This window comes from Phyllobates terribilis, unplaced genomic scaffold (genome assembly GCF_046119375.1).
Source record: "Phyllobates terribilis strain yellow unplaced genomic scaffold, ASM4611937v1 Scaffold_38__1_contigs__length_12584779, whole genome shotgun sequence".
Classification (NCBI taxonomy): domain Eukaryota; kingdom Metazoa; phylum Chordata; class Amphibia; order Anura; family Dendrobatidae; genus Phyllobates; species Phyllobates terribilis.
Window position 1 is genome coordinate 11969040 of NW_027362798.1, and position 26128 is coordinate 11995167.

Here is a 26128-nt window from a genome sequence, read left to right on the forward strand (position 1 = left end):
GTGCCACTTGATTGGCGACAGGCGAATGTAGTGCCAATATTCAAAAAGGGAGCGAAAAGTGACGCCGGAAACTATCGGCCGGTGAGTCTGACGTCCGTTGTGGGCAAAATTTTTGAAAGCTTCATTAAAGAGGCAATTATGGAGCATCTTGATGCTAATAATCTTTTAATCCCGAACCAACATGGATTCATGAGGAATCGCTCCTGCCAAACAAACCTGATTGACTTCTACGAGGAGGTTAGCTCTCGAGTAGATCAGGGGGAACCAGTGGATGTCGTGTATCTCGACTTCTCAAAAGCTTTCGATAGCGTGCCACATAATAGGTTGGTATACAAAATGAGAATGATGGGGCTGGGGGAAAATGTCTGCAAGTGGGTAGCTAACTGGCTAAGGGATAGAAGGCAGAGGGTGGTTATAAATGGAATATACTCAGATTGGGTAAGCGTCACTAGTGGGGTACCACAGGGGTCTGTACTAGGCCCAATGTTATTTAATATCTTTATTAACGACATAGTCAACGGGATAAATAGTAAAATATCAATATTTGCAGATGACACAAAGTTATGTAAAACAATTAATACAAAAGAGGATAGTGAAGACCTACAGAGGGATTTGGATAAGCTGGGTAGGTGGAGCATTAAATGGCAAATGAGGTTTAACGAGGAGAAATGTAAGGTCATACATATGGGAAGGAAAAATGGAAGTCACCAGTACTCACTGAATGGGAAATCATTGGGGAATTCAGAGATGGAGAAGGACTTGGGCATCTTGACTGATGGCAAACTAAATTGGAGTGCCCAAAGTCAGGCCGCTGCTGTAAGGGCAAACAGGGTAATGGGATGTATCGGAAGAGGTATAGCTGCAAAGGATGAGAACATTGTTCTTCCACTGTACAAAGCACTGGTCAGACCAGACTTGGAATACTGTGCTCAGTTATGGGCCCCAATATATAGAAAGGATATAAATGAGCTTGAAAAGGTACAAAGGAGGGCAACAAAATTAATAAAGGGAATGGAGGGACTGCAATACCCAGAGAGGTTGGCAAAACTAGGACTATTCAGCCTGGAAAAGAGAAGGTTGAGGGGGGACATAATAAATGTGTACAAATATGTTAGGGGACAGTATAGAGACCTTGCCAGGGATTTGTTCAAAAGGAGGGATATTACGGTAACAAGAGGGCATTCACTAAGACTGGAAGAGAAAAGGTTTCAGCACCAGCATAGGAAGGGGTTTTTTACGGTAAGAGCAGTGAGAATATGGAATTCACTGAGTGAGGAGACGGTAATGTCAGATTCACTAAACCAGTTCAAGCGGGGACTGGATGCATTTCTAGATACCAGGCAGATTTCAGCATATACTTAAAAATAAAATAAAATAGTAAGTTGATACAGGGATTTATTCTGACTGCTGGTTTCAGAGTCAGGAGGGAATTTTTCCTCAGGTGAAGATTGGCCAAATCATTTGGGGTTTTTGCCCTCCTCTGGATCAACTTTAGCAATTACAGAACTAACAGGTCGAACTTGATGGACGCAAGTCTTTATTCGGCTTTTACTAACTATGTTTACAAACTATGTTACTATGTTTTGGAAGAATGTTCTCTGGTCAGATGAGATAAAAGTCGAGCTTTTTGGGAAAAACCATCAACATAGAGTGTACAGGAAAAAAAAAGAGGCATTCAAAGAAAAGAACATGGTCCCTACAGTCAAACATGGCGGAGGTTCCCTGATGTTTTGGGGTTGCTTTGCTGCCTCTGGCACTGGACTGCTTGACCGTGTGCATGGCATTATGAAGTCTGAAGACTACCAACAAATTTTGCAGCATAATGTAGGGCCCAGTGTGAGAAAGCTGGGTCGCCCTTAGAGGTCATGGGTCTTCCAGCAGGACAATGACCCAAAACACACTTCCAAAAGCACTATAAAATGGTTTTAGAGAAAGCACTGGAGACTTCTAAGGTGGCCAGCAATGAGTCCAGACCTGAATCCCATAGAACACCTGTGGAGAGATCACAAAATGGCAGTTTGGAGAAGGCACCCTTCAAATATCAGGGACCTGGAGCAGTTTGCCAAAGAAGAATGGTCTACGATTCCAGCAAAGCATTGTAAGAAACTCATTGATGGTTACCGGAAGCGGTTGTTCGCAGTTATTTTGGCTAAAGGTTGTGCAACCAAGTATTAGGCTGAGGGTGCCAATACTTTTGTCTGGCCCATTTTTGGAGTTTTGTGTGAAATGATCAAGGTTTTGATTTTTGCTTCATTCTCTTTTGTATTTTTTCCTTGCAAGCAAATTAAATGAAGATAATAATACCAAAGAATTTGTGATTGCAATCATTTTCAGGAAGAAACTGAGTATTATCTGTCAGAATTGCAGGGGTGCCAATACTTTTGGCCACCACTGTAATAAGTGAGCTGTCATTTATTCATAAGACATTTGTTATGCACACGCCCGGGCTGAGCGGCGTGTGCGTGTGATTGTAGTGATTCCACTGGACCATGAACCGGAGAGTGCCTGGAGGGGCGTGACTAAGTATCTGGCCGATCCGACCAAGATGGCACGACGGCATACGACGCCAGTGCACCAGGGAGAAACCGGGCAGAGGGACCAGGTGCTACTCCAGGTCAAACTCCGGACACGGGGGTTGACCCACACAGGGATTACTGGATCAGGCTGGTTAGGCTGGCGCACAGACTGGAGGGTATAGGCAGGCACGACTGGTATGCAGGCAGGCGGGTAAAGGCAAGCGCAGCTAGAGTGCAGACAGGGAGGCACTAGCAGGTAGGAACACAGGCGGGATAGGACCCAGTACACACTGGGACTCAGGAACAGGCAGGTTAGGCTGGCACAGACTGGTGGATATAAGCAAACACGGCAGGTATGCAGATGGGTGGATACAGGCGAGTATGCAGGCAGGGAGGTACTGGCCGAAAGGACGGGCTGGAGCACAGAAAGGTTAAGACCCAGTACAGACTGGGTCACAGAACCGCAGATGCGGTAGACAACCACAGCAGAGAGGGAACGCCCGAAGCGGTGGGCAAGAACAGAGCAGGACGGGGCTGCAGGAGCAGCGAGCACAAGCAGGGCAGGACAGGACTGCCGGAGCAGCGGGCAGAAGCAGGGCAGGACAGGACTGCCGGAGCAGCGGGCAGAAGCAGGGCAGAACAGGACTGCCGGAGCAGCGGGCAGAAGCAGGGCAGGACAGGACTGCCGGAGCAGCGGGCAGAAGCAGGGCAGGACAGGACTGCCGGAGCAGCGGGCAGAAGCAGGGCAGGACAGGACTGCCGGAGCAGCGGGCAGAAGCAGGGCAGGACAGGACTGCCGGAGCAGCGGGCAGAAGCAGGGCAGGACAGGACTGCCGGAGCAGTGAGCAAGGAGTCAGAGCAGGCTAGAACCGCCGGAGCGGTAAGCAAAGGAGTCAGAGCAGACTAGAACCGCCGGAGCGGTGAGCAAAGGAGTCAGAGCAGGCTAGAACCGCCGGAGCGGTGAGCAAAGGAGTCAGAGCAGGCTAGGCTGAGTAGGGGGGACAGGGCTCTGTTCACACGGAACAGACAGGAAGGGAAAGGCAGAGCCAGACACCCACAGGGTACTTGCAGTGAAGTAGCGAGTGGACCACAAACTCACAAACGGGAGTACAGAGACAACAAGCAGGAGTTAGGTACGAGTTCAGACTCTGAAGAAAAAGGAAGGGAACGGACATAGAGGCAAAACAGGTAAAGGATAGGAGAGAGTTCAGACTGGAACTGAGTGTACGGAGGAGACCGACACTGCAGCGGGATACAGGAGCGGGTCTGGGAATACGGCCCCCAGAGAGGCAGGACGAACAGGCAAGGAGCGTGTTCAGACAGGACAGACAAGATACAGGAACAGGTCTAGGTAATCGGCCCCTAGAAGGCAGGAGGAACAGGCTAGGAGCGTGTTCAGACAGGCCTGGAAATACAGCCTCCAGGATAGGCAGACAAGAGAACACAGAACGGGACCTGGCACCTTCAGAGTGCAAGCACACACTGAAAGAAACACTATGCTCAGGCAGGGATAGATGGCCGCAGCTGAGCTATATACCAGGTGACAGACAGCAATAGGCTGAGGACGCACAAGAGGTGTGACCCACAGCAGGTACAAAAAGCAGGAAGTGATCGGGCGCCGCCCTTAAGCAGCAGAAACAGACACAAACAGACAGCATGGAGGGAAGCCAGAGAGACATTCTGGACAGGAGATCAAGTGCGCGCTCTTGCACAGTGGGAGATGGACCACTATGCAAGGACGCCGCCAGGTATGTTACAGTACCCCCCCCCTTACGCCCCCTCTTCTTCAGGCCTGCCAGAATCTTCCGCAGGGAATTCGAGGGCCAATTCTTCACTTCGAAGAGATCACTTCCACTGTCCACCGGAAAAACTGGTCTCCTCTGGGTAGCTAGGATGCTACCTCCCATCCAGCCACCCTTAGCAACAGACGAAACGGGTGGAGTACCAGGAACAGCACACAAGGAAGTCTCTCTCCACATATTTTCAGGTGGCACCCCAGAGGGTACAGGAGACAACTGGAAGTCCTCCACCGGGTTGGAGGGGGACAGAGACTTGGGGGTAATCTCTGCTTCGAGGTACATCTTGTCAAGCTCACAGGAAGAAATAGACGGGTTATCAGGTACATAATGAGGAAAAGTCACTGTCTCTTTGTTTTCTGGTGGTACCCCGGAGGATTCAGGAAACAACTGGAGGTCCTCCGCCGGGTCAGAAGAGTGCAGAGGCTCAGAGAAAACATCTGCTTCAGAGTACACTAGGTCGGACTCACTGGACGAAGCAGGCGAGGTATCGGGTACCGAGTATAGGAAAGTCTCTGTCCATTCTCCACCAGGTGGCACCCCGAAGGGTTCTGGAGACAACTGGCGGTCCTCCGCCTGGTCAGAGGGGTGTAGAGACTCACGGGTAACCTCTGCTTCAGAGTACACTAGGTCGGACTCACTGGACGAAGCAAGCGAGGTATCAGATCCAGGATATAGGAAAGTCTCTGTCCATTTACCACCAGGTGGCACCCCGAAGGGTTCTGAAGACAACTGGAGGTCCTCCGCCTGGTCAGAGGAGTGTAGAGACTTGGGAGTAACCACTGCTTCAGAGTACACTAGGTTGGACTCACTGGACGAAGCGAGCGAGGTATCAGGTACAGAGTATAGGAGAGTCTCTGTCCTTTCGCTACCAGGTAGCACCCCGAAGGGTTCAGTAGACAACTGGAGGTCCTCCGCCTGGTCGGAGGGGTGTAGAGACTCGGGGGGTAACTACCACTTTGGGGTACCCATTGTCAGGCTCACAGGACGAAGCGGACAAAGTATCGAGTACCGGGTGTAGAGAATTCTCTCTCCATTTGTCATCGAGTGGTATCCCGGAGGATTCAGGAGGCAACAGGGGGTCCTCCGCCAGGTAGTAGAGGTGCACAGACTCTGAGGTAACCACAGCTTTGGAGCATCCTTGGACATGCACACCGGTTAAAGTGGGTGAAGCATCTGATGCCGGGTGCAGGAAGTTCTCCTGTGTGGAGTCTGGATGGGCAGAAGTCTCTTCGGGCAGGAGAACTGGTGCACTACCCACGCACATTACCCGTTGGGGCTTCTCCGGGATACAGGGAGATGAAGCTTCAGTAGGGACTTCAAGGTTGGGGTCAGGAGGTCTCAGGGAGGACAGACCCTGGCGTGACGGCTTGCCTCTATGTCTAGCACGTCTGGACTGCCTCTTGAGGTTGGGAGAAGTATTCCGGAAAGCGTAGTCACCCTGTGAGGATTCTGGGTGGGCAGTAGTCTCATTGGGCTGGAGGACTATTGCGCTACCCACACACATTACCCGTCGGGGCTGCTCCGGGATATTGGGAAGTGAAGCTTCAGCAGGGGCTTCAGGGTTAGGGTCCTCGAAGACCATACGAAAGGCCACCAGGAAGGCCTGCAGGTCAAGGACGACAGGATCCCATGCTTCCCATAGGGGGGTGACCCATTTCAAGGCATCACCCGCTAGGTAGTCAATCATAAAGGCCACTTTAGCCCAATCGGAAGGAAAATAGAGAGGGTAGGCCTTAAAGTGTAGCATGCATTGCTCCACAAATGCACGACACTGTCTTGGATCCCCATAGTAACGTGGCGGATCCGCAGGAACGAGAGCTGATAGATCCATCTGGACGGTGCGTAATTCGCCTGGAACTCAGCTAAGGAAAAAAAAAAATTATTTATTTATTTTAATGCATGTATTCGCTGGAAAACTTCTCAGAGAGCGAAGGCCGTGGGGCTCAACGGGAACCATGGCCTGAGCATGCTGTTATGCACACGCCCGGGCTGAGCGGCGTGTGCGTGTGATTGTAGTGATTCCACTGGACCATGAACCGGAGAGTGCCTGGAGGGGCGTGACTAAGTATCTGGCCGATCCGACCAAGATGGCACGACGGCATACGACGCCAGTGCACCAGGGAGAAACCGGGCAGAGGGACCAGGTGCTACTCCAGGTCAAACTCCGGACACGGGGGTTGACCCACACAGGGATTACTGGATCAGGCTGGTTAGGCTGGCGCACAGACTGGAGGGTATAGGCAGGCACGACTGGTATGCAGGCAGGCGGGTAAAGGCAAGCGCAGCTAGAGTGCAGACAGGGAGGCACTAGCAGGTAGGAACACAGGCGGGATAGGACCCAGTACACACTGGGACTCAGGAACAGGCAGGTTAGGCTGGCACAGACTGGTGGATATAAGCAAACACGGCAGGTATGCAGATGGGTGGATACAGGCGAGTATGCAGGCAGGGAGGTACTGGCCGAAAGGACGGGCTGGAGCACAGAAAGGTTAAGACCCAGTACAGACTGGGTCACAGAACCGCAGATGCGGTAGACAACCACAGCAGAGAGGGAACGCCCGAAGCGGTGGGCAAGAACAGAGCAGGACGGGGCTGCAGGAGCAGCGAGCACAAGCAGGGCAGGACAGGACTGCCGGAGCAGCGGGCAGAAGCAGGGCAGGACAGGACTGCCGGAGCAGCGGGCAGAAGCAGGGCAGAACAGGACTGCCGGAGCAGCGGGCAGAAGCAGGGCAGGACAGGACTGCCGGAGCAGCGGGCAGAAGCAGGGCAGGACAGGACTGCCGGAGCAGCGGGCAGAAGCAGGGCAGGACAGGACTGCCGGAGCAGCGGGCAGAAGCAGGGCAGGACAGGACTGCCGGAGCAGCGGGCAGAAGCAGGGCAGGACAGGACTGCCGGAGCAGCGGGCAGAAGCAGGGCAGGACAGGACTGCCGGAGCAGTGAGCAAGGAGTCAGAGCAGGCTAGAACCGCCGGAGCGGTAAGCAAAGGAGTCAGAGCAGACTAGAACCGCCGGAGCGGTGAGCAAAGGAGTCAGAGCAGGCTAGAACCGCCGGAGCGGTGAGCAAAGGAGTCAGAGCAGGCTAGGCTGAGTAGGGGGGACAGGGCTCTGTTCACACGGAACAGACAGGAAGGGAAAGGCAGAGCCAGACACCCACAGGGTACTTGCAGTGAAGTAGCGAGTGGACCACAAACTCACAAACGGGAGTACAGAGACAACAAGCAGGAGTTAGGTACGAGTTCAGACTCTGAAGAAAAAGGAAGGGAACGGACATAGAGGCAAAACAGGTAAAGGATAGGAGAGAGTTCAGACTGGAACTGAGTGTACGGAGGAGACCGACACTGCAGCGGGATACAGGAGCGGGTCTGGGAATACGGCCCCCAGAGAGGCAGGACGAACAGGCAAGGAGCGTGTTCAGACAGGACAGACAAGATACAGGAACAGGTCTAGGTAATCGGCCCCTAGAAGGCAGGAGGAACAGGCTAGGAGCGTGTTCAGACAGGCCTGGAAATACAGCCTCCAGGATAGGCAGACAAGAGAACACAGAACGGGACCTGGCACCTTCAGAGTGCAAGCACACACTGAAAGAAACACTATGCTCAGGCAGGGATAGATGGCCGCAGCTGAGCTATATACCAGGTGACAGACAGCAATAGGCTGAGGACGCACAAGAGGTGTGACCCACAGCAGGTACAAAAAGCAGGAAGTGATCGGGCGCCGCCCTTAAGCAGCAGAAACAGACACAAACAGACAGCATGGAGGGAAGCCAGAGAGACATTCTGGACAGGAGATCAAGTGCGCGCTCTTGCACAGTGGGAGATGGACCACCATGCAAGGACGCCGCCAGGTATGTTACAACGTTCTATTCTTCAGAGCTGAGACTGTAAAATAAAAAGTGAACAATAAAATATCTGATGACTGTTCTTTCACTGTGAGTAAGAAACAGATAATAAAATTAAAGGAAAAAATAACTGAGGGGAGAACCCTGCAGGTTTATTGTCCTTCTATAGCTGTATGGTGGCAGGATGGTGACACTGTTGGAGTCCTGGTGAGGATCTGCATGATATTCATTTCTGTTGACTTTTTATTGCCAACATATTCTGCAGTGATGTACATATAGTCCCTGCCCACAATGCGGTACACATGAGGGACAATTTCATATTAAGCCAAGTAACCTATGATGTCAAGGTCTCATATTTACAAGGTGCTTATTGGCAATCTGAGCCGGCGAATGGCTCTGTGTCCGTATATTCGCTATATACTGCCCGCAATATCTTGTAGAAAGCTCACAGTGACTAAAATGTATAAATAGTTCTCTTTGGAGAATTTAATTAGATCCATTCATACCTTACCTTATAATGAGGACTTAAAGGGCTTTTATAACTAGGTAAAACAAGCTTAACGGGACTGTCCAGGGCTTATATATTAATGACCGATTTTAGGATAAGTCATCAACAGGGAGGGACTGGGCTGGCGGGGTACCCTTCTGCAGAGGAGAGGGGGAGAAGAGAATGAAAAAATAAAAAAACCTGCGGTTTTAAGGGGCACGGGCCCTTTAAAAGCGCAGGCACAGTGTATGCAGGGACGCGCTCACGCGGCGTTCATTACCTGAACCGCCGCGACACACGTCCCAGTGAAGCAGCTGAAGCTGCGCGTCTCCCTTCCCCGGCCGGTGTATGACGTCATCGTCATGCGCCTGCAGTGAAGGAGGCGCGCAACTCAGCCGCCGGAGAAGGAGGACACCGCACGGGAGAGCAGGAAGGCAAGAGGTGTCTGTGTGTGTGTCTGTGTGTATATGAGTGGATGCAGAATGGGATGGGCCCCCACAAGGGGGGAGCTGAATGGACACACAAGGGGGAACCCTGGATGGACCTACAAGGGGGAGCCCTAGCTGGACACACAAGGGGGGAGCTGGATGGACACACAAGGGGGAACCCTGGCTGGACCCACAAGGGGGAGCCCTGGCTGGACACACAAGGGAAGCCCTGACTGGACACACAAGTGGGAACCCTGGCTGGACACACAAGGGGGAACCCTGGCTGGACACACAAGGGGGAACACTGGCTGGACACACAAGGGTGTGAGCCTGGCTGGACACACAAGGGGGAACCCTGGCTGGACACACAAGGGGGGGAGCCTGGCTGGACACATAAGGGGGAGCCTGGCTGGACACATGGGAAAGGGTGGGCAGGATGGCTATATGGTGGGGCAGGCTGGACACATGGAGGCCAGGATGGATATGTGAGGGGGATGGATATATGGGGGGCCGGATATATGGGGGGCGGGGCAGGCTGGACACATGATGGCCAGGATGGATATGTGGGGGGCAGGCTGGACACATGGGGGGCTAGGATAGGTATGTGGGAGGGCAGGCTCGATACACGTGGGCTAGGATAAATATATGGAGGGGCCACGCTGGACATATGGGGGCCAGTATGGATATATGGGGGGGTGTCAGGATGGATATATGCAGGGGGGAAGGGCAGGATGGATATATGAGGGGGCAGGCTGGACACATGGAGGCCAGCATGGATATATGGGGGGCAGGCTGGAAACATGGAGGCCAGGATGGATATATTGGGGGGGGCAGGCTGGACACATGGAGGCCAGGATGGATATGTAGGGGGGGCATGCTGGACACATGGAGGCCAGGATGGATATATGGGGGGGCAGGCTTGACACATGGGGCTTTAGGACAGATATATGGGAGGGGGCAGGCTGGACACATGGAGGCCAGGACAGATATATGGGGGGGCAGGCTGGAAACATGGAGGCCAGGATGGATATGTGGGGGGGCAGGCTGGACACATGGAGGCCAGGATGGATATATGGGGGGAACAGGAGGGCCACATGGGGGACTAGGATGGGTATATGGGAGGGGGCAGGCTCGATACACGTGGGCTAGGATAAATATATGGAGGGGTCACACTGGACATATGGGGGCCAGAAGGGATATATGGGGGGTGTCAGGATGGATATATGCAGGGAAGGGGGGGCCAGGATGGATATATGGGGGTGCCAGGCTGAACAAGGGACTTAATTACTGTTTGGTGCCAGATAGAGGAACATACTTTATTAGTTTATGGTGGCCAGTGAGGAACATTATTATTTTAGAGTCCAATTAGAGACATTATTACTTCTGTAATATAATTTACTTTTTAGGAAATTGTTTTCCATGGGATAGGACAAAAGCGGGCTCCTGTTACTGTGCAGGGCGGCACTATATCGCTTTTTTTCTTCAACTGGTGTAGTGTAGAAGTCGGGGGGTGGAGTGGGAATATTCCCTAGAAGAGATCAGTTATTGATAACTGTGTGTTATTTTCTGCAGAGATGATTCCTGGCTGGAAGAAGTGATGGCCGTCTGTGCCAGATGAAGAAGAAAAGCGAAGATGAAGGACTTCACCTAGAGACGTCACTGGTGAGTCAGTGTATTACATGTGACTCGCCCCCTGGGCCGTGGGGCACTCGGATCCGTGCAATAGGGAGACGATGGGGGTAGTAGTGGCGACCCGGTTCTGTGGCTCAGGGTGGTCAGGCCAATGGTAGTCTGCTATGTTCTGCTGATAATGTCCGACTACGCCACCCGTGGATTGCGGTTATTAGGAACCGCCGCTGCATGCAGACCGCTGGGGCTGATGAGGTGTGCAGCTAGGGTAGTGTGACTCTCCACGGGAAGAGTGCGGCCCCAGGGCAGTATAATGGATGTTGGGAGTGATGGTAGTGGGAGTCCCAGTGCTGATTGTGCTGGAGGAGCAAGGAGCACACAGACAACAGGTTGCAGTCCAGGGTCTTTACTAAACAGGTAAACTGACCCACAAACAGTCCCGGCTAGGAGGGGACCTGGATGTCTGAGAGCAACAGGGAAATTGGCCCTGGTCAGGGTGAGGGTGTAGGCCTACCGTGCTTTCTGCACTCCTTCTGGCTATCTCCTCCTGATAGGGTAACAGCCCACGTTTCCGAGCTTTCCGTGTTTTCTCGCCTGTATGGCCTGCGACGTGGGTTCCTTTCTGCTCCCAGCCTTGTATGGCTTTACTGGTCCCTTCTGTTGTGGCAGGGCCTCTAGGCTTCTTACGCCAAGGAATATACAGTCCCTTGCGGACTGGTTCTCTGCTGGGGGATGTGGAATCCTTCCAGCCTCAGACACCAAAGTCTGGTAGATTAAGTCTGTTATCTACCAAGACAGGCTTGCTTCGCCTCTTGTCTCTGGCTTGTGGCTCTCCTCCTGCCACACTTCCTCTTAGGTGCAGTGCAACTGTCTGTCCCTGCTCTGCTGAGACACGTCTCAGTCCTGAGACAGGTCATCTGGGTTCTCTCTAACCCTGACCTCAGCACCAGCTTTTATAGGGGCAGCCTGCTCCCCCTACTGGCCTGAGACAGGAGGCATTGCATGCTAATGTTCCCCTGACTAGAGAACCTCCCCCCTGCTCTCAGACACAGCTTTAATTACACTTGTGGCATCCAGGCCAGGGTGACACATTCCCCCCTAGTGAAATTTAGTACTCCGGGACTAAACAGTAAACAAAGACAATATGCATAACAATAAAACATTAATAGACAGACGACGCACAAATTGAGTTCTTAAGGTCACAGTGTGGCCTGTGACCGGGTGTCCATATCACCAGCACAACGGGGAGCCTTAACCAGGTGGGGGTCTGTCCTACCCCAAGTCCTTCACAGTCTTAGTTCATTCCTGGGTTAGGCTCTGAACGCAGTCCAAACAAGGTCCCGGTTATAAAAAGTCCATAACCTGTGAGTCCTTACGGTAGCTGCAAGAAACTGAAACAGAGTATTACCAAACATGCATGTAACTTTGCAAACAATTCAACATTTGGCAACAGGGTTATTTACAATTTTAGTACACTCTATATTCTCCAGCGAGCGGGTATCTGTCCCTTTGTGCTCCTGGTTGACCTACGTAGCCCACTGTCTGGTGGTGGACTGACTTGGCTTTCCCCACTAGCGTTAGGGGTGCAGCTACCAGCTGGGTGTACAGGTAGGGCAGGCAGCTGTCTGCGGGTCCTTTGGCTTACCGCAGGCATGGCAGGCTCACTGTCAGCAGAGGGTTGACTCTCCTGGGCTGCTGGTACAGGCTCTTCTGCCTCTGGAACTGCTTGCTCCTCTTCACCTTCCGGCTCTGGTGTTGGTTGTTGCTGTGCCGGTTGCAGGAAATGCAGGACAGGTACCACTATGGCATCATTTATGCGAGTCCAGGACTGAGGGAACTCTCCGAGAACGGTGCTGATCATTTCTTCTTTGTCCTCTGCGGGTTCAAGGTCACTCTGATCCTCTTCTGCACTACGGAGTTGCTCAGGGCACCTTTTGAGATGGTCTCTGGAGACGACACTAGTGGTTTCTCCTCCGTCATTGGTGATTACGCACACCTTTGGGTTGTCGTGGTCAGACTGCAGTACGGTGTAGGGTTCCCTTTCCCACTGGTCGTCCAACTTATGTAGCCTTCTTTTTCGCTTTAGGACTTGCTCACCAGGTTCTAGGGGACTAGCAGGGGCGTGTTGATTGAAGAGTCTTTCTTGCTTCTCTCTCACCTGGGCCAGGCTCTTCTCCACACTCTCCTGTACCTTCTTGTACTGCAGTTGCCTTTCCGTATCCCAGTCCGCATCCGGGGAGGTGTCCTCAGGTATTAGGACTCCCATCTCCAGGTCTACGGGCAGCTTTCCTGGTCTAGCTCGCATCAGGTAAGCCGGGGTGCAGTTTGTAGCATTCACCGGGATATTGTTGTATAGGTCTATCAGGTCCGGCAGTTTTTCTGGCCACAGGCTGCGTTCCTCCAGGGGCAACGTCTTCAGGAGATCAATGACTATATTGTTCATCTTCTCACACATCCCGTTGGTTTGGGGGTGGTAAGGCGTTGTACGAATCTTCTTACAGCCATAGAGGTTGCAGAACTCCTGGAAGATTTCAGCCTCGAACGCTGGACCCTGGTCTGTCAGGACCTGTTCCGGATACCCGTGTGGACGGCAGAAATATTGCTGGAAGGCTCTGGCCGCTGTTTGGGCTGTCAAGTCCTTTACCGGGACCACCACTAGAAAACGGGAATAGTGGTCCACGATTGTCAGGGCATAGATGTATCCTGACTGGCTGGGAGCCAATTTGACGTGGTCCAGAGCTACCAGCTCAAGAGGCTGCGTGGTGACGATGGGCCTCAAGGGTGTCTTCTGGCTGGCACGGTCCTTCCTCCTTAGGTGACAAGGGCCACAGTCTCTGCACCATTTTTCTACAGCTCCTCTCATGCCGACCCAAAAGAATCTTCCTCTTAGTAGGAACTCCAGTTTCTTCCAACCGAAGTGTCCCGCTCTGTCATGGTAAGCCCCCAGGACCATAGCTGCATCCCTCCTTGGGACCACGACTTGCCAGGTCAGCTCGTGCGTCCGGTGGTTGACAATCCTTCTGCACAACTTGCCTTCGTAGAGGAACAGCTTGCTCTTCTCCTTCCATAGCTGCTTGGCTTCCTCTGGGGCATCTGGATATAAGCGGGCGTCTTCCCGGGTCAGCAGATCTTTCACCAGGCGGACTGCAGGGTCACTATCTTGGGTCTCGGCCCAGCTGTGGTGAGGTAGGGGATTCATCATCACAGTTGTTAGATCCTCCTCCTTCACGCGGTGAGAGTGTTGAGCGGCTCCATACCGGTGAAACGCGGGGAGTTCTACCTCCTCCAGCTCTTCTGGGTCTTCGTCACCTTCAGGTAAGTGAGGCATCCTTGATAGGGCGTCCGCGTTGGCGTTGGTTTTGCCTGCCCGGTACTTGATCACGAAGTCATAGTTGGAGAGACGGGCCATCCACCGCTGTTCCAGGGCACCCAGTCTTGCATTGTCCAGGTGTGTCAACGGGTTGTTGTCCGTGTACACGGTGAACTTTGCGGAGGCCAGGTAATGCTTGAAGCGTTCCGTCACGGCCCACACCACCGCCAAGAATTCTAGCTTGAAGGAGCTGTAATTCTCCGGGTTCCTTTCGGTGGGCCTCAGCTTCCGGCTGGCGTATGCGATCACCTGTTATCTGCCCTGTTGGTTTTGGGACAATACGGCTCCCAGTCCCACATTACTGGCATCTGTGTGGAGAATGAAAGGCTGGCCATAATCAGGGTAGGCCAGGATCTCATCCCCTGTGAGGGCCATCTTTAGCTGGCGGAAGGACTCCTCTTCCGGTTTATCCCACTTGAAGGGCGGCTTTTGCCTCCTGGACTTAGACTGTCCGATCAGGAGGTCCTGCATAGGAGCTGCCATCTTGGTGAACCCGGGGATGAATCTTCGGTAGTAGCCTACCAACCCGAGAAACTGTCTCACCTCTTTGATGTTCGAGGGGCTTGGCCAGCTCTTGATTGCCGTGACCTTGTCAGGGTCGGGGGCCACTCCTTCCGCGCTTACCACGTGCCCTAGGTACTGGACCTTTGGTTTCAGCAGGTGACACTTCGATGGTTTCACCTTCAGGCCATAGCCTGCCAGGGCTTCGAACACCTCGGCCAGGTGCTTCAGATGGTCCTCGTAGGTCTTCGAATAGACGATCACGTCGTCCAGGTAAAGGAGGACCGTCTCGAAGTTTCGGTGCCCTAGACAGCATTCCATCAGCCGCTGGAAGGTCCCTGGTGCGTTGCAGAGCCCGAAAGGCATGCAGTTGAATTCGCTCAGTCCCATCGGGGTGGTGAAGGCGGTCTTCTCCTTGTCAGCCTCTGCCACAGGAACCTGCCAGTACCCGCTAGTAAGGTCCAAAGTAGAAAAGAAGTTAGCTGATTTTAGCGCGGCTAAAGACTCCTCTATTCTAGGCAGCGGATATGCGTCTTTGTGAGTGATACGGTTGATTTGTCTATAGTCGACGCACATTCTCATGGTGCCGTCTTTCTTTTTGACCAGAACCAAGGGGGCTGCCCAGGGGCTACAGCTGTCTCTAATAACCCCAGCTTCTTTCATCTCTCTTAGCATGCCCCTTGCGTTCTGATAATGTGCAGGGGGTACAGGTCTGTGCCTCTCTTTTATCGGTGGGTGGCTCCCTGTGGGGATGTGGTGTTCTATCCCCTTTACTCTGCCGAAGTCTAGCGGGTGCTTACTAAAGACTCTCTCGTACTCCTGTACCACCCAGTAGACTCCTTGTTTTTGGTGCAGGGGAGTGGAGTCAGCACCCACGTGGAGTTTCTGGCACCAGTCCTCCTTTTGTTTCTGGGAGCCATTACTCTCCGCCTGTGGAGATGGAGGCAAAGGTTCCACGGCCCTGATAGCTTTGTGTTCGACCACAAACAGCTTGGCAAGTGTAGCGTACCTGGGTAAGTGTACCTCCCTCTCCCCAATGTTGAGGATGCGGACGGGCACCCTCCCATGACGGACATCAACCACCCCCCGGGCTGTCAAAATGGTGGGCCTGCTGTCTGAGTACACGGGTTCTACCATGTCTTGGTAGTCTCTACCTCTCAACCCGATTGCAGTCCGACACCAGATCATCATTTCACTTTTGGGAGGCATGGAAATGGGGAATGGGTCACTCAGTCTTACGCTACCGATCTCACCACCAGACAGTTCTACCTGCTGCCGTCTCATCAGGGCCTTTATCTCCTTGTTGAGGATTCTCTGTTGGCTGGAACTAGCATTCACCGCCACCTGTTGTAAGATTACAATTACCTCTGAAAGACAATTTTCAATCACGTTAGTACCCACAGTTATTTTAGGGTGACTTTCATGACGGTCAATGTCCACAATAATCACTCCCTGTGCCGGTAGTTCAACTTTACTGGCGATGATGCTCAAGTTACCGTCTGGATACCGTGTGATATCAGCATCAGTCCAATACTGCTTAAAAAGTACATAAGGGATAGTGGTTACTTGTGACCCAGTATCCAGCAAGGCGCTCATGGGGATACCGTCCAGCACCACGGGTAAAACCGGGCGCCCCCCAACGTACTTATTACGCCAATTGTAAGGGCCTGGTGATCTTATGCCTGGGGGTTGGCCCTCTGCCCCAGGTTGGACCCGTTTAAATTACAGTACCTGGAAATGTGTCCGGGCTGGTTGCATCGACGGCAAATGGGCTGTCCATCCTCTGCGTAGCGGTCTGTGGGCCTCCCTCGGAACGACGGGATCCTCCTCTGTCGACGCCATGGGACATTCTCCGGACTTGAAGCTAGCTCGATGGGTCTTGACGGGTCCACTTGCAACGCCTGGACGGTCCTGGTCAACGCCGCGACGCTCCTGGTCAGCTCCTGGACTTGGTGGTGCAGATCTTTCGACGGGGCTTGGTTCAGGGCCTGTGCATCAGCCTCCACGGAGTCCATAGAGGAGGGCGCCGCCTCCTGGTGGTAAGTGATAGCAGGGCGCCGGGGGTTTATAGCGCTACTGGTTGCAGATTCACGGAGCACCCTTATGGCCCTGTCCTTAAATTGGGCAAAGGTCAGGTCGGGGTTCTGAAAGAACATGAGGCGCAGTTGGGCCCTGTGGGCGCTAGACAGCAGACCTTCTATGAATTGTTCTGTTAGCAGCTTATCCGTTTCCTGCACACTGCCAGGGTCAGTTTGTTGAATAGCCCTCAAGGCTTCCTGCAGATTTAGGGCATAGTCTCTGATGCTGTCCTGTGCCCGCTGCTTACATCCATAGAACCTCATTTTAATCTCAGCGGAGGTACGTGTGTCAAAGGTACCCCGCAGCCGGGCCAGAATACCCTTCACAGTCCTTTTCTCCTCAGTGGGCCATGAATTTACCTCCCGCTGGGCTGCGCCAGTTAACTGCCCTGTTAATATGCTGACCTTCTGTTCCTCTGTCAGGGGGTAAACGTGGAACAAACTGTATAGCCTTTCCTTGAAGTCAGTTAGGGCATGGGGCTCCCCTGAGTATTTGGGCAGCCAGGCCGCTCCAGGGATGTAGGGCAAGGAAAAGGGCATCACCGCTGCTGCAGCTGCGTTGGTGGTAGTGGGCGCCTCTGTGTCCGTCATCTTCCTCCCCCCCTAGTTACGCGTGGCCTACCTTCCGACGATCCTCTTCTGTAGGCCGCGGCTCCGCTGCTGCTGCTATGGACGAGGACCTGGCGTCGCGTCCTGATGACGTCAGCGTCGCTCTCTCTCCCTTCCAGGACCTTGCGCAGCGTCGGTGCGTGGGGCGGAGCTTCGGATCTCGCGCGGTTTTGACGTCCACGCCCATCTTCTTCCCGCGCGGCGTCCTGAAGATGGCGTCCGATGGCGAGAAGCAGCTGCGGATGGTGGGAAGGCGGCAGAAGACGGCGGGAAACGGTCCAAGATGGCGTCCGATGGCGGGAATCGGCTCCGGATGGCGGGAAACGACTCCGGACGGCGGGAAACTTTGCCACAGGTAAGTTACAAAAGTCTTTTTCAGGCACGCAGTACCCGGTGGTTGCGGGCACGAAATCCTGCCGACTACGCCAAAGCTGACTCGCCCCCTGGGCCGTGGGGCACTCGGATCCGGGCAATAGGGAGACGATGGGGGTAGTAGTGGCGACCCGGTTCCGTGGCTCAGGGTGGTCAGGCCAATGGTAGTCTGCTATGTTCTGCTGATAATGTCCGACTACGCCACCCGTGGATTGCGGTTATTAGGAACCGCCGCTGCATGCAGACCGCTGGGGCTGATGAGGTGTGCATCTAGGGTAGTGTGACTCTCCACGGGAAGAGTGCGGCCCCAGGGCAGTATAATGGATGTTGGGAGTGATGGTAGTGGGAGTCCCAGTGCTGATAGTGCTGGAGGAGCAAGGAGCACACAGACAACAGGTTGCAGTCCAGGGTCTTTACTAAACAGGTAAACTGACCCACAAACAGTCCCGGCTAGGAGGGGACCTGGATGTCTGAGAGCAACGGGGAAATTGGCCCTGGTCAGGGTGAGGGTGTAGGCCTACCGTGCTTTCTGCGCTCCTTCTGGCTATCTCCTCCTGATAGGGTAACAGCCCACGTTTCCGAGCTTTCCGTGTTTTCTCGCCTGTATGGCCTGCGATGTGGGTTCCTTTCTGCTCCCAGCCTTGTATGGCTTTACTGGTCCCTTCTGTTGTGGCAGGGCCTCCAGGCTTCTTAGGCCAAGGAATATACAGTCCCTTGCGGACTGGTTCTCTGCTGGGGGATGTGGAATCCTTCCAGCCTCAGACACCAAAGTCTGGTAGATTAAGTCTGTTATCTGCCAAGACAGGCTCTCTTCGCCTCTTGTCTCTGGCTTGTGGCTCTCCTCCTGCCACACTTCCTCTTAGGTGCAGTGCAACTGTCTGTCCCTGCTCTGCTGAGACACGTCTCAGTCCTGAGACAGGTCATCTGGGTTCTCTCTAACCCTGACCTCAGCACCAGCTTTTATAGGGGCAGCCTGCTCCCCCTACTGGCCTGAGACAGGAGGCATTGCATGCTAATGTTCCCCTGACTAGAGAACCTCCCCCCTGCTCTCAGACACAGCTTTAATTACACTTGTGGCATCCAGGCCAGGGTGACACACATGTACACTTACACTACACACGTGGTCAAAACTGTTGGTACCCCTCGTTTAATGAAAGAAAAACCCACAATGGTCACAGAAATAACTTGAATCTGACAAAAGTAATAATAAATTAAAAATCTATGAAAATGAACAAATGAAAGTCAGACATTGCTTTTCTGCTTCCACAGAATAAAAAAAATAAAATAAACTGATGAAACAGGCCTGGACAGAAATGATGGTTCTTCTTAACTTTATATTTTGCTGAACAACCTTTTGAGGCAATCACTGCAATCAAACGACTCCTGTAACTGTCAATGAGACTTCTGCACCTCTCCACAGGTATTTTGGCCACTCCTCATGAGCAAACTGCTCCAGTTGTCTCATGGTTGAAGGTTGCCTTTTCCAGACGTCATGTTTCAGCTCTTTCCAAAGATGCTCAATAGGATTTAGGTCAGGGCTCATAGAAGCCACTTCAGAATAGTCCAATGTTTTCCTCTTAGCCATTGTTGGGTGTTTTTAGCTGTGTGTTTTGGGTCATAATACTGTTGCAAGACCCATGACCTGCGACTGAGACCACGCTTTCTGACACTGAGCAGCACATTTCTCTCTAGAATCCCTTGATAGTCTTGAGATTTCATTGTACCCTGCACAGATTCAAGACACCCTGTGCCAGATGCGGCAGACCAGCCCCAAAACATAAAAGAGACTCCTCCATGTTTCACAGTAGGGACAGTGTTCTTATCTTGATATGCTTCATTTTTCCATCTGTGAACATAGATCTGATGTGCCTTGCCAAAAATTTCCATTTTTGTCTCATCTGTCCATAGGGCATTCTCCTAAAAGCTTTGTGACTTGTGAACATGTAGTTTGGCAAATTCCAGTCTGGCTTTTTTATGATTTTTTTTCAACAATGGTGTACTCCTTGGTCGTCTCCCATGAAGTCCACTTTAGATCAAACAACGACGGATGGTGCGATCTGACACTGATGTTCCTTGAGCTTGAAGTTCACCTTTAATCTCTTTAGAAGTTTTCCTGGGCTCTTTTGTTACCATTCATATTATTTGTCTCTTTGATTTGTTATCAATTTTCCTCCTGCGGCCACGTCCAGGGAGGTTGGCTACAGTCCCATGGATCTTAAATTTCTGAATAATATGTGCAACTGTAGTTACAGGAACATCAAGCTGCTTGGAGATGGTCTTATAACCTTTACCTTTAACATGCTTGTCTATAATTTTCTTTCTAATCTCCTGAGACAACTCTTTCCTTTGCTTCCTTTGGTCCATGTTGAGTGTGGTACACACCATGTCACCAAACAGCACAGTGAGTATCTGTAGCCCTATATACAGGCCCACTGACTGATTACAAGATTGTAGACACCTGTGATGCTAATTAGTGGACACAACTTGATTTAACATGTCCCTTTTGTCACATTATTTTCAGGGGTACCATCATTTCTGTCCAGACCTATTTCAAGAGTTTAATTTTTTTTAAATTCTGTGGAAGCAGGGTTGAAAAGCAATGTCTGTCTTTCATTTGTTCATTTTCATCGATTTTTAATTTATTATTACTTTTGTCAGATTCAAGTTTTTTCTGTGACCATTGTGGGTTTTTCTTTCATTAAACGAGGGGTACCAACAATTTTGACCACGTGTGTATATAGTATATACAGAGCTCCTGTGTATGTCACTGGTGATCACTGTATTACCTATACACTATATACAGAGCTCCTGTCTATAATGTCACTGGTGATCACTATGTTACCTGTACACTGGCACTATATACAGAGCTCCTGTGTATAATGTCGCTGGTGGTAATAACAGTGTTGTTAGTTTTGTGGTTTTGTATTCATGATCAGTACTGTAGTATTTGGTCACCTTGGGGTGGTAATATATGGTCTGGTCATAGTTTGGCCATATTTGTTCCTTGTATGTGGTATTATTCAGTCACTATGTAGTGGTAATATGTGATCTAGTCAAGGTGTGGCGATATTTGTCCCTTTTGTATGTGGTATTATTGGTGTTGATATAGTGGACTGTGCTGTGTATGGCGGTCATTTTGTTCTCGCTGATCTTAACTAGGAAAAGATTTTTTTCCATTAGGCCACAGCCCCACCATCAGTATTTGGTCAGTATTTTTCTCAGGAGTGGGTGCCGAAACCAGGAATGGTTGATTAATGCAGAATTGGTGACTTGTTTCTATTATACCTTTTCTCTGATTGTTCATCACCTGTTTTGGCTCCCACTCCTGAGAAAAAATACTGACTGGATACTGACCGAATACTGATAGTAGGGCCGTGGCCTTAGCGATTAAATACTTGGACCAGAGCGGCAGAGATGCACTTACAGGGGTTCTCCGGTGAAAACAAGTAATCACCTCTCCACAGGATCAGTGATAATATTGATTGGTGGGGGTCTGACTGCTTGCACACACCGGCAGAATGTGGAGCTTTTCTCCCCATTAGACTGGAGCGGCATGTGAGATGCGACCACTGATCCATTCATTCTCTCAGTGGCTGTGAGCGCTGCTCTTTTTTGCAAGTCTCTAAGAGAATGAATAGAGCTGCGGTCAGACGTCCCACCTGCCGCAGCATTTTAAAATAGGGATAAGTGTTCTGTCAGGGATAAAACTTCCCCATTCTTCCGATAGGTGCGTTTTCCAATGTTCGGACACAAATGCTCAATAAGTGATCACCTATCCTGTAGAGCCCATGGATCGGTGATAACTTGTTTTAACTAGTGTTGAGCGAGTATGTTCTGTCCGAGTATGCTCGGCCCGAGCTCCGAGTATTTACAGCTGCTCGGTGATATGGTTGAATCGCTCCCGTGTGCATGATTTGCAACTGTTTGACAGCTTTAACCCCTTAACGACATGTCACGTATTAGTACGCGCATGTCGTTATCCTCCGGTTCAGTGAGGGCTCCGGCGCTGAGCCCGCACTGAACCAAGCACATGTCAGCTGATTCTTACAGCTGACATGTGCCCGCAACAGGCGCAGGTGGAATTGCTATGAGCGCCATCTAGTGGTCGGTGCTCATAGGACAGGACCATTTCTGCTGCATACAGGGGATCTGCTGGTTCCCTGTATGTAGCAGAGGTGATCAGACAGTTGCTGCTTCAAGTCTCCTATGTAGAGTACAGAAGCAAGCAAAAAGTGAAAAAAAAAGTTTTAAAAAATATGAAAAAAAATAAAAAAATTTAAAAGTTTAAATCACCCCCCTTTCGCCCCATTCAAAATAAAATCATAAAATAAACCCCACATACACATATTTGGTATTGCCGCGTTCAGAATCGCCTGATCTATCAATATAAAAATAGAATTAATGCGATCGGTAAATGGCGTAATGAGAAAAAAATTCTAAACGCCAGAATTACGTTTTTTGGTCACCGTAAAATTGCAATAAAATGCAATAACGGACGATCAAAACATCGGATCTACCCCAAAATAGCATCTATAAAAACTTCAGCTCGGTTCACAAAAAATAAGCCCTCACCCTGCCCCAGATCCCGAAAAATGGAGACGCTACGGGTCTCGGAAAATGGCACCATTTTTTTTTTTTTTTTACCAAACTTTGGATTTTTTTTTCATCACTTAAATAAAAAAGAACCTATACATGTTTGGTGTCTTTGAACTCGTAATGACCTGGAGAATAATAATGGCAGGTCAGTTTTAGCATTCAGTGAACGTGGTAAAAAAAAATTAAAAAAAACCTCAGTGGTATTGCACTTTTTTTGCAATTTCACGGCGCTTGGAATTTTTTTCCCGTTTTCCCGTACACGGCATGGTAAAACTAGTAATGGCGTTGAAAAGTACAACTCGTCCCGCAAAAAATAAGCCCTAACATGGCCATATTGACCAAAAAATAAAAACGCTATGGCTCTGGGAACAAGTGGAGCAAAAAGCGAAAATGCAAAAACGGAAAATGTTCCGCGGCTTAAGGGGTTAATACATGTGAGGAATGTCTATTTCTTACACATTCCTCACATGTATTAAAACCGTCAGTCGCAAATCATGCACACGGGAGCGATTCAACCATATCACCGAGCAGCTATAAATACTCGGAGCTCGGCCCGAGCATACTCGCCGAAAGGGTTAACAGAACATACTCGCTCAACACTAGTTTTAACCAAAGAAGCTCTTTAATGCAAACATGTCCATCCCAGTTAGAGTGTCGCCCAGTAGATGTGCAGGAGCCGCCAGTCAATGCTCCACTATAACAGCGAGAGCGGATAACAGATATTTGCATCTTGCTGTAGGTGGGCCCCTAGAGTTAATTTCCCCTGTGGGCCCCAGACACCGCAGTCCGACCCTGGTCATCAATATCAGATCAGTGAGGTTCCAACACACGGCCCCCTCACCAATAAGACAGCAGCTGGAAATACTCAGCGTAGAGAGCCCAAACAGCACAGCGCTGTACACTGTGTAGTGGCCGATCTTGGTACTGCAGCTCCTATTGAAATGATTGTGATCTGAGCTGTAGTACCTGAAACCAGCCATTGCACAGTGTGCGGAGCTGTGCTATTCCAGCTCTTAACACTGTGTACATCATCTTGCAGAAGTAGCTGATGTCTGGGGATTTCAGGTGTCAGACCCCCACTAATCACTGTATGAGTTCTGCTCTACTCCTTTATTAAAGGGGTGGTCTTGTGTTCCTCTCATCAGAAGCTGAAGATTTACAGTTCTGGCCGGTGGCTTGGCTGAGCCGCTTGTCTGAATTGTGCCCTCTTGCATTCTGCGGGCAGAGGCAGCTTTGCCTCTGCAGAATGGGACAGGCACAGGGGCGCTGAAGTCCACCAGTCTGCAAGTGAGCGCTTCTTGCCAAGGAGACCGGCCACTTCTCAGGTGGTCAGTAACCATAGCAATGAGCTGTACACTGCAGAATTAAAAATCTTTTCCTTCTTGAGAACAGAGAAGATTTTGAATAAGAAGGAAATTGCAAAGTTTCTTGTTTTTACAAGCTCTTTGCAATCTTAGCCTTTTAATACATTCATTTTATTTAGTTATATATTTATTTTACTCTCTTATATAGCGCCGTTAGATTTTGTAGCACCTTACAGACATTATCATCACTGTCCCCATTGGGGCTCACAATATGAATTCCCTATCAGTATGTCTTTGGAGTGTGGGAGGAAACCGGAGAACCCGGAGGAAACCCACACAAACACGGGGAGAACATACAAACTCCTTGCAGATGTTGTCCTTGCTATTATATGAACCCAGCCCCACAGCGTTAATCACTGACCCACCATGTTGCCCACATTCCTCGGCTTTTTTAAGATTTTCTGCAATGAATAAGAACACTGAAGAAAATCTAGATTGATCAACATTTCCTATCACAAATGCAGTTGCTGCAAAACTTGTCCATAGTCCTGTTCCCAGCTGAAAATTGGATACAATTGTATCTTGTGTAGACAATGCTCTGTGAGCTAAATAGCCGGGATCCACTGCTACAAGGCAGGAAACAGACAGATTCTGCTGATGGGTTCTGCTCCCAGAGCATTATTCAGCCCGGACATCTCAGCTCAGAGCAAAACCAGCTATAAGGCTGTGTGCACACCTAGCAGATTTGATGCAGATTTACATGCGTTTTTTCTGCCAGAGAGAATCGTTTTCACATGCGTTTTTTCAAGCACTTTTCCAAGCAATTTTGAGCATCACTTGGAAAAGTGCTTGACAAGTTGATCACACAATATAAATCCATGCAACCGACATGGATCTATAATGTGTGAACAACTTAGATGCTTTAAATGCAGCATCTATAGTAAAAAAAAGAAAACGTTAATAAATAAAAAAAAACAACGGTATATTCACCTCTCCGGCGGCCCCCGGTCTGCTCTCCGGTCTCCTCCGGTCTGCTCCCGACCGCGTCTTCTCTCTTCAGCGCCCCGCAGTGTACGGTCAGGACCTGCGGTGACGTCATTTAGTCAGCTGATGGTCACGCGACCATCACCTGATGCCGACGTCAGCGGTCATGCGACCATCACCTGACTAAATGACGTCACCGCAGGTCCTGACAGTACAGACAGCAGACCGGAGGAGACCGGAGAGCAGACCGGGGGCCGCCGGAGAGGTGAATATACAGGTTTTGTTTGTTTTTAACTTTTTTATTTCTTTTTTTCACCGCGTGGTAGCCGGGATGAAGAGGAGTTGTAGTCTCGTCTTCCTCCCAGATACCACACGCATCGCGAATAAGCTTCAGCGTAATCGCAGTAGAAATGGTCATGCTGCGTTTTGCAAAGTAATGCGAATTCGGCGCGCAAATTAGCGCATCATGTGCACAGCACATCCGAATTCACATGGCTTTGCATGGCAGACTGTTCTACAAACGTTTTCGCGGCCGTAAAAATGCCGCAAAAATGCTACAAAAACGCTACGTGGGCACATGGCCTAAGGCTGTGTGCCCACAATGCGTTTTTTAAGCGTTTCGGCATGGCAAAAACGCTGCAGAAACGCTTAAAAACGCATGTTAGAAGGTCTGCCATGTTCCCCAATGATAGTCCGCATGTGCTGTGCACATGCTGCGGAAATTTCCACTGCGGATTATCATTGCGGAAAAAAACGCAGCACTACCAATTATTTCGCGTAAGCGCTGCTTTTTCGCCGCCATTGACTTGCATTGGAACAAATGGATTCCGCTTCACTAGATAAGCACATGCGGAATACATGCGTTCAATGTGCGGATGGTACCCGCGTGTGGAGGATGGGAGACTCTCCTCCGGACCCGGGTACCATAGAACCTTTCAAAAAAAAGAATAAAATATAAAATAAATGTTATATTTACCTTCTGACAGCCCCCGCTGCGCTCGTCCTCCCATGCCGGCAGCTCGCGATGGACTGAAGGACCTGCGCTGACGTCATAGTCATGTGACAGCAGGTCCTTCAGTGTACCGCGATCTGCCGGAAGCCAGGACGGAGCGAAGCAAGACTGCGGGGGCCATCGGAAGTTAAGTAGAGATTTATAGATGGTGGCCTGATTCTAACGCATCGGGTATTCTAGAATATGTATGCGGCAGACCGGGCGCAATCAGCAGAGCGGTGTTTAAATTTGGCGCCAAAATCGCTGATTGGTCGCGGCCAACAACCGCGACCAATCAGCAAAGCGGTGTTGAAATTTGGCGGCTATATCGCTGATTGGTCACGGCCGGCAGTCGCGACTAATCAGCAGGGCGGGGTTTAAATTTTGCGCCAATAATGCTGATTGGTCGCGGCCAGCGAACGTGACCAATCAGCAGAGCGGGGTTTAAATTTTGCGCCAATAATGCTGATTGGTTGCAGCCGCCGGTCGCGACCAATCAGCAAAGCGGTGTTTAAATTTGGCGCCAATAGTGGTGACTGGTCACGGCCACGACCATTCAGCAGAGCGGTGTTTAAATTTGGCGGCAATAATGCTGATTAGTCGCGGCCGGCAATTTGGCGCCAACAA